The following is a 7,500-nucleotide window of genomic DNA, read 5'->3' on the forward strand; positions in this document are numbered from 1 at the left end:
AGGAGTGGTGCTTCTTGAGTGTTACCTGGGAATACCTGTGTTATTTTTCAGATACAGGTAAGCAGGCAGGTAGACAAAAAAATAAATAAATAAATAAAAATAAAAGAGATATGTAGACAAATAGACAGATATAAACAGGCAACTAAATAAAAAAAAAAGATAGACAGACAAACAGGCAGGCAAGGCAGACAGGTAGACAGACAGACAAACTTATACATAAAAAAAGACAGGCAGACAGACACCTCAAATCATCATCCCTTCCTACAAGTATTCATCATTGTTTTCAATCTAAACAGACAGACAAACAGATACGCAGCTCAATTCATCTTCATTATCATTAAGACACTTCGCAATGTAATACCTGACTTGCTTTCAAATTGCCCTCTTAAGGGACTTGGACCTTCAGCAGATCTTTCTTCCAGTTTTGTTATCTATAGTTAGAATCAATCTTGCATAATAAATAAATACATAAATAAATAAATGAATAAGTAAATAATCAGGCAGAGAGGACCTTAATGTGCAGGAATACAGGAAGGAAACATGTATAGCTGCCAGTGAATATCAATGTACATAGAGTATCGAAGAATATTTTATGGATAATTTCCTATATACGTAGAATATGTGTGATTTTATATGTATATTTTATATGTAAGTTGTCTATTCATCGCACAAACTGAGAAAAAAAAAAAAACGCAGGATACATAGCCAGAGAATTCATACCCTAACACCTCACTCCTTAGACCCCCGCCAGGAAACACTACCAGTCTGACTCCAGCAGCAAAAATTTTCCTCAACGCACACACACACGCACACAGACTTTGTAACGCAGACATGTGCAGGTATAACCATAGCTGGACGTGCATTTGTATGGTATGGGGAGGGGCATGAAAGAGTAAACACACACACACACACACACACACACACACACAACCACGTGGTGTGTAAGGCAGCATGCACTTGAATAAAAACTCGTATATTCCCAGCCGCCATCGATCAGGAAGTTTATTTACATGCAGTAAATCTACATATTTACCCAAATAATAATTAATTTCATATCAGAAGTATCGTGCATGTACATATATAACAGCATGTATATATACTGGACACGCCTGCGGTCCATTCATAAACGAGTAAAATGACAAATACACACGTAGTAAAAGAAACAGGAAAAGAGCGAATGAGGGGAGGGGAAAAAGAGAAAAGAGAGAAGGGGACGAGAGAGAGAGAGAGAGAGAGAGAGAGAGAGAGAGAGAGAGAGAGAGAGAGAGAGAGAGAGAGAGAGAGAGAGAGAGAGAGAGAGAGATGGATACATATAAATATATAGATATATAGATATGCACCCACAGAGCGAGGGGAGCGAGGGAGGGAGCCTGCAGCGACTCTATCATGTTACTGTGGTGGTGGGGGAACAGCGGGCGTGATGGCAGTAGTCAGTCGTCAACACAACACCAGCCAGCTCCACCACACTCTCCCCGCCCACGCCCACACTCACGCCCACGCCCACGCACTCACAGCTTAGGAAACACTCTTCGGTAGGTTCAATATGAGGAACCCTCCTGTGCATGACTATTCTGATTCTGTGTCCCGAGTGTGTGGTGCTCCTAGTGTTGTTTTTCAGTGTTCCTGTGATGCTGTGGCGTTCTGTGCATTATCTTCCCCATGGAAACGTGCAGTGATGTTTGTGCGTCATGTGTGAGTTTGTTCCGCTGTTTCTCTTCCTTCCGGCGAGGTGAAATGAAGCGGAAGGGATGGAGAAATGTCCGGTTTTGTGGTGACGTCTCGCGTGATTGTTAGCTCGAGTCTCCGCTTGTGTCTGTGTGTCTGTTTCCTCTCGTCGGTGGTAAGGGAAGTGTGTCCGCGGCGCCGTGTGTCCCCGGGAGCGAGACCTGCAGAGGAGCGAGACCGTGGCAGGGGACAGGACGTTGGGGCCGTAACGCAGCCTCATTATGCATCATGGGGTTATCCACTTACCCATCATTGTAGAAAATATTAACACAAATTCATGACGCAAAAAAATTGCCAAATGACGATGCATGTAATGAATGTATGGGTCATTCACTCCCGGTGCAAGCAGGCAGTGATGGGGACAAAATGCATGACAGATCACCGCAAGTCCAACTAACGTTAATTGGTGTCCTACGAACTGCTGCTGGGCGGAAAGTGTATGCCGATCAGGTTTCCGTATTAATATGGTTACGGTATAAAAAAAATTAGTAATTCTAGTGCCTTATGGAGCAGGCCAGTGATGTGGAAGCGGTGGGCCTGAGATCATGCGCGGCTGTATTGATTAATCATACATGGAGTACTTTGGTCCGCGGAGGGTGAGGCCCGGCGGCCCCTCACGTCCCCGAATCCGTCTGGGCCCTCGTAAGGCCGCGCATAGACCCACCACGGCGGCCCTCAGCGTGTATCCTGCCGAGGCCAAAGGTGACGGCGCCGGGAGGAGAGAGCCAGTAGTTGAGAGTCACAGGGAAAAGGCAGAGGTGGACGCTGGCGGTACTTCCAGCTGTCATTTGGGGTTGGCTCCGGCCTGCATCCGCCTCGCTACGGCAACACCTCAACCACTCAGATGTTATATTTGTTTTTGAAAATCTCTACGCATTTCAAACAGTCACAATACCACCGCCGACCGCTGGGAGCTGAGCAACAAGCGTGTGGTTTCTACAATAATCTGGACCCCCTCCCTGCCCCCCTGCCTACCCCCTCCGGCCTCCGCCTCGCCCCGTCAGCCGCCGCGCTACAGGACATACCTACTGGCGGGATGGGATTCCTCTCCTCAAAGCCGATGAGACCTAAAACTCCCTCCTCACCTATAAATATTTAAGCTCATATGTGTATATATTTTTTTTCTTTTTCCCTTTATGCACATCACCTGGGCCTGGCACGAGGGCCGTAGACAGACGCTAGCTTCGATGGCGCTATTAGTTTAATTACTTTGTTTGGCAATGCTGTGGCTGCCTTTCATTCCTCCCGAGCATGGTGTGTGTCGGGGCTGAGGTCACAAGGGCGAGGCATCGAGCGGTACTTTGGCTTAGCGACTCAACATTTTCCGCAGACCTGCTCATGCTTATTACCCTCCTGCCAATGACTCACACTTCCACGACTCTAAAAGTTTAAGAGCAAATCAAGCATAAATCTCGGATAATCTCCAAATGCTAAAGCAGAACTTGCTCCATAAGGCGCATCATCCCTCATACGAGTCACCATATTGGAAGTGCAGATAACGACAAGCCAATCACAAGCAGTAACTCACTCATTTAGGAATAATCGCCTCACGGGATTATAGACGCAAAAGTCCAGCCTGGCCAGACCCACGGGGGCAAAAAACGCCGCAGATGAATGTCGAGGATTACCGAAGGCAGGGAATGTCCAGAGAAACGGAAAAAGTAGGAAAAAGAAAATATACACGAAGAGCTGCGAAAAAAAGAAAACAAATATTGATGCGAATTACTAAACTGTAGAAAATTGAAAGCTGCACAATACCAAAAATATTTAGCGCACATAGAAAAAGCAAAACAGCTGAGAACAACGAAGAAACATAAAAACTTATATATATATATATATATATATATATATATATATATATATATATATATATATATATATATATATATATATATATATATATATATATATATATATAAAATGCTACCCATTTTGTGAGGAAATTAAAGACCCAATTGAGATTTTTTATCATCAATGCACAAGAATTATGATCCAGAGAGAACCGCATTTTATTTATTTATTATTATTATTTTTTTTTTTTTTAGACAGTATTTTTCTTTGCTTTCTCAACTGTCACACAGAACACTAGCACGAGTAGCGGCGCAAGGCAGCGGTCCTTTAATCAGGAGGGCTGTAGTACTCTGCTCATTCTTGGCTCGCCCTCCACATGAAAAAGAATAAAATAAATCAGCGATTGCTGTGCCCGGGAGCGCCTTGCACGCCTCACACACGGCTGAGAGGAGGCAACACACGCAGCTTTACGGGAATCACGGTGCATGAAGTGTAACACATCAACATGACATTGAGGTAATTTCTACGCACCACCAGGATACGATCATGAGGTGACAGGAAGTTAATAATTGTCAAGGAGCAGCGGGTGGGGCGGCGCGGGAAGCGGCAGGCGGACACCAGGGGCTGTATTCACGAAGCGGTCCTAGTGAGTCTTAGCTATGAAACGTGTCATAGCTAGGACAAAATGGCGCATTCTTGTCATAAACTACGTGCGTCTATCTTAAATCCGTGCCGGATGCTAAGACTGGGTCCACCCTGTCCTAGAGGCTTATGACAGACGTTCCCCGCAGCCAAGATGGCTGCCCCACAACATCTCCAGCTCAGGAATTATTTACTCAGATAGGACGCATTGAATGAACTTAGTGACGTGAAACTCATCAAAACATATTGTTTAGACCGTGCAGGTATTCTCTTTGTTACCGATCTAGTGAGGGAAGCCTTACAGAGTGACACAGAAAGGAGAAATCCACTTGCTCCCGAAATTAAGGTGAAATTAACACTTAGATAAGTTGCTGCTGGGAAAACGCAGTTGTGCAGTAGTGATGGCCTTGGGGATCGTCGAGAGAGCCTTCCTTGCCACCAAAGCATTTGAACACTGCGTTTGTTTGAAATGAGGCTTTCCTACGGGATCACATTTACCGTATTTCAAAGATTGAATTTCTATCTTACCCACTGTGTCTCTTATCCCAATACATAAAAACGAAAGAAATATTTATAGAAGCTATAGATTAATAGTAAACGCCAGTCTTTGCTACGTCTTTTAGTATTTGAAATCAAGTAAGCGCTACATATAGCAGACGGTTATGATAGACGGTTTTGTTCATGTCATAACTTATGATATACGACTTATAGATGTTCTAAGTTATGATACGCGTCTACCATAGCTATGACATATGTCATAACTTTATGAAGAATTCGGTCCCAGGGTACCGCGGGCCGGCACTGGAGGACTTGCAGGGGCATGACAGAGCAGGCGAACGAGGAGCTGAAGGGAAGGCGAAGAGCTGAACACAATGGAGTAAAATACGAAGAAGAAAAATGAGATAAAAGCACGAACTACGATAAACATAGAAAAAGGGGATATTAGATAACAGAAGAATGGAAAAAAAATAATACACAGGCACATAGCAAGTTGTATAGATCGACACGACATAAAAATATATTGAGACACATATAATTTCCCAGTATGGGCCCGTTTTTGTCATTTGCCTCCAGAGTATTCACGAACATGCACAGGAAATCACACAACTTTCCCTCATAATTTAGCCGGCGGTGAATGGAGTGATAAGCGCTCACCCCACGCTGCGCCGCCCACCACCGCGCCGCCGCACCGCACCGCCTCCCTTACGCACGCCACGCCACGCCACGTCGCGAACATCTGCCTTTACACATCTGCATTGAAACACAATTAATGATCCGGTTGTATACTCCACCGTATTGAAACTGACCACGTTGTACGGAAATATTAGCCTATTGCGCCCTCTGCGATGTGAGCTCCTCCAGTGCTGTGCTTAATTAACACTAAACTGAACGACTGACCATCACCACAGCTACATCCAGCACCACCATCACCATCACCACCATCACCACCAACACCACTCTTTACATAGGTGACGCTTTGGTGGTTGGAGAAGTGTGGCTTTGAGTGTGTCACCTTGAGTGGTAGGGTTTTGTGGATGTGTGTGTGTGTGTGTGTGTGTGTGTGTGTGTGTGTGTGTGTGTGTGTGTGTGTGTGTGTGTGTGTGTGTGTGTGTGTGTGTGTGTTTGAGAGAGAGAGAGAGAGAGAGAGAGAGAGAGAGAGAGAGAGAGAGAGAGAGAGAGAGAGAGAGAGAGAGAGAGAGAGAGAGAGAGAGAAAGGGGTGGTTTTGCATGAAGGAGGCTGGGAGGGATGTAGAGAGGGAGAGAAAGTGAGAGTTAGGGATACAACACTGTATATAATATAGATGTTATCAATGAGTATAGGAATTGCAAATGTGAGGCTGCAGAAGAAAGTGAGAAAATATAGTTAAAGAAGGTGAGTGAGAGAGTGAGTGAATGTGTGAGTGAGTGAAAGGGGGGAGAGAGGGAGGGAGGGCGGGAGTTGGTGAGTCCCCCAGTGTTTTCTATCTCCACCTCCCACCCGTCTAAATCCTCACCAAGGAATTCAGGCGAAAGAGTGACACTGGACCTCGACACTGACACACACACACACACACACACACACACACACACACACACATGCAAGAGTTACAATTGCCTTCTAACACTCCAAAAAAATCGAAGCAACCTTAAGAAAAAAAAATGATAATCTCTTCTGTTTTTATACACCTTTAAACAACTAGATAAGAGAGGTGAATTAAAGATCGCCTCAAGATTCTAAAATTACCGAGACATCTAATAATACTAAAGTAATCGTTGTACAGGTATATGGATCATGAACGTGTTTTCTGTTTGGATAAATGTCGTGTAGTCATCTCAAAAGAAACATAAAACTACAATTTACTGTATTTTTTATTGTTATTATTATTTTTTTTTTAGGAGTTAGCGCCAGCGATCGATAGACTGAAGAATGATCAACACAATGTTATGTTGTGTCCATTACAGAGAGCAGCAGTGATACAAGGGAGTCTTGCGCGTGGGGCGGGACACTCAGGCGTCACCACACTGAAGCGACATGACCTCCGAGGACGAGAAACAGAATAAAAATGTCAGGTGTGGACTTTTGCCGGGCGTGAGACGGGTGGGGTGAGAAGGATGGGCGAGGGTGAAGGGCGAGGGGAGAACGGCTTTGCCCTTGTCTATCTCAGTCCCGTCGGAGGTCGTGGACTTTTTACAAGAAACGGGAGAATAGGAAAAAAAATACATATATAAATCTGGATGACGTGCTTCACAGTGTGGCTTCCCAAACACAAAGACAGAGTGTACCTCGATGAATATTAGTGTGTGGTTGAGGGAGGCAGGCGCGTCCCTCTCCAGCATCCCTCAGCGCACGGGCTCAGGTCAACCCTCCCTCAGGCGGCTGGCGAGAAGGTAACAAGCCGTGTTCATGTTGTTTGGGGGGGTGAACTCAGGCCATGTAACCCCCTTTGTAAGAGTCTCATACCCGCATGAAGGGATGGAGGATATATGTATGCAAAAAACAAACAAACAAAAAAATACAGGGAGGCTTTCACCATTCCCGACTGCAGTGGAGGTCTTAGCGAGGCCGGTCTGTGTGGGTTTTGCTCTTCCCCGGCCTACTGGCGATCAGCGGGCACTGCACACGCTAACTCTGGCCCGTGGGGACACACGCCAAGCTTTTCTCTGTTTGCATTTGGTTCTGAGACAAAACAAAATACTTTCTATTTTTTCTCCCAAACGCAGCCACGCACAACCACACTGTTTTTATCGAGGCATCAAGAAAACGATGCACACAAACTGCTCTCCACGTGAACCACCATTTTTCTTAGGAATGGACGCCAATATATATATATATATATATATATATATATATATATATATATA

General features: G+C 44.9%; 1 protein-coding gene and 1 long non-coding RNA gene across 7 annotated transcripts in view; one reads left to right on the forward strand and one right to left on the reverse strand.

The window, feature by feature from the left end:
• Positions 1-7,500, reverse strand: part of LOC135109247 (uncharacterized) — a 259,673-nt gene that overhangs the window by 8,330 nt on the left and 243,843 nt on the right. The window lies entirely within an intron of this gene.
• Positions 1,359-7,500, forward strand: part of LOC135109250 (uncharacterized) — a 111,758-nt gene continuing 105,616 nt past the window's right edge. The window contains exon 1 of the long non-coding RNA XR_010272624.1: positions 1,359-1,532. This is a non-coding gene — a long non-coding RNA (uncharacterized LOC135109250). The remainder of the gene's footprint in view (positions 1,533-7,500) is intronic.

This window comes from Scylla paramamosain, chromosome 18 (genome assembly GCF_035594125.1).
Source record: "Scylla paramamosain isolate STU-SP2022 chromosome 18, ASM3559412v1, whole genome shotgun sequence".
Lineage (NCBI taxonomy): Eukaryota > Metazoa > Arthropoda > Malacostraca > Decapoda > Portunidae > Scylla > Scylla paramamosain.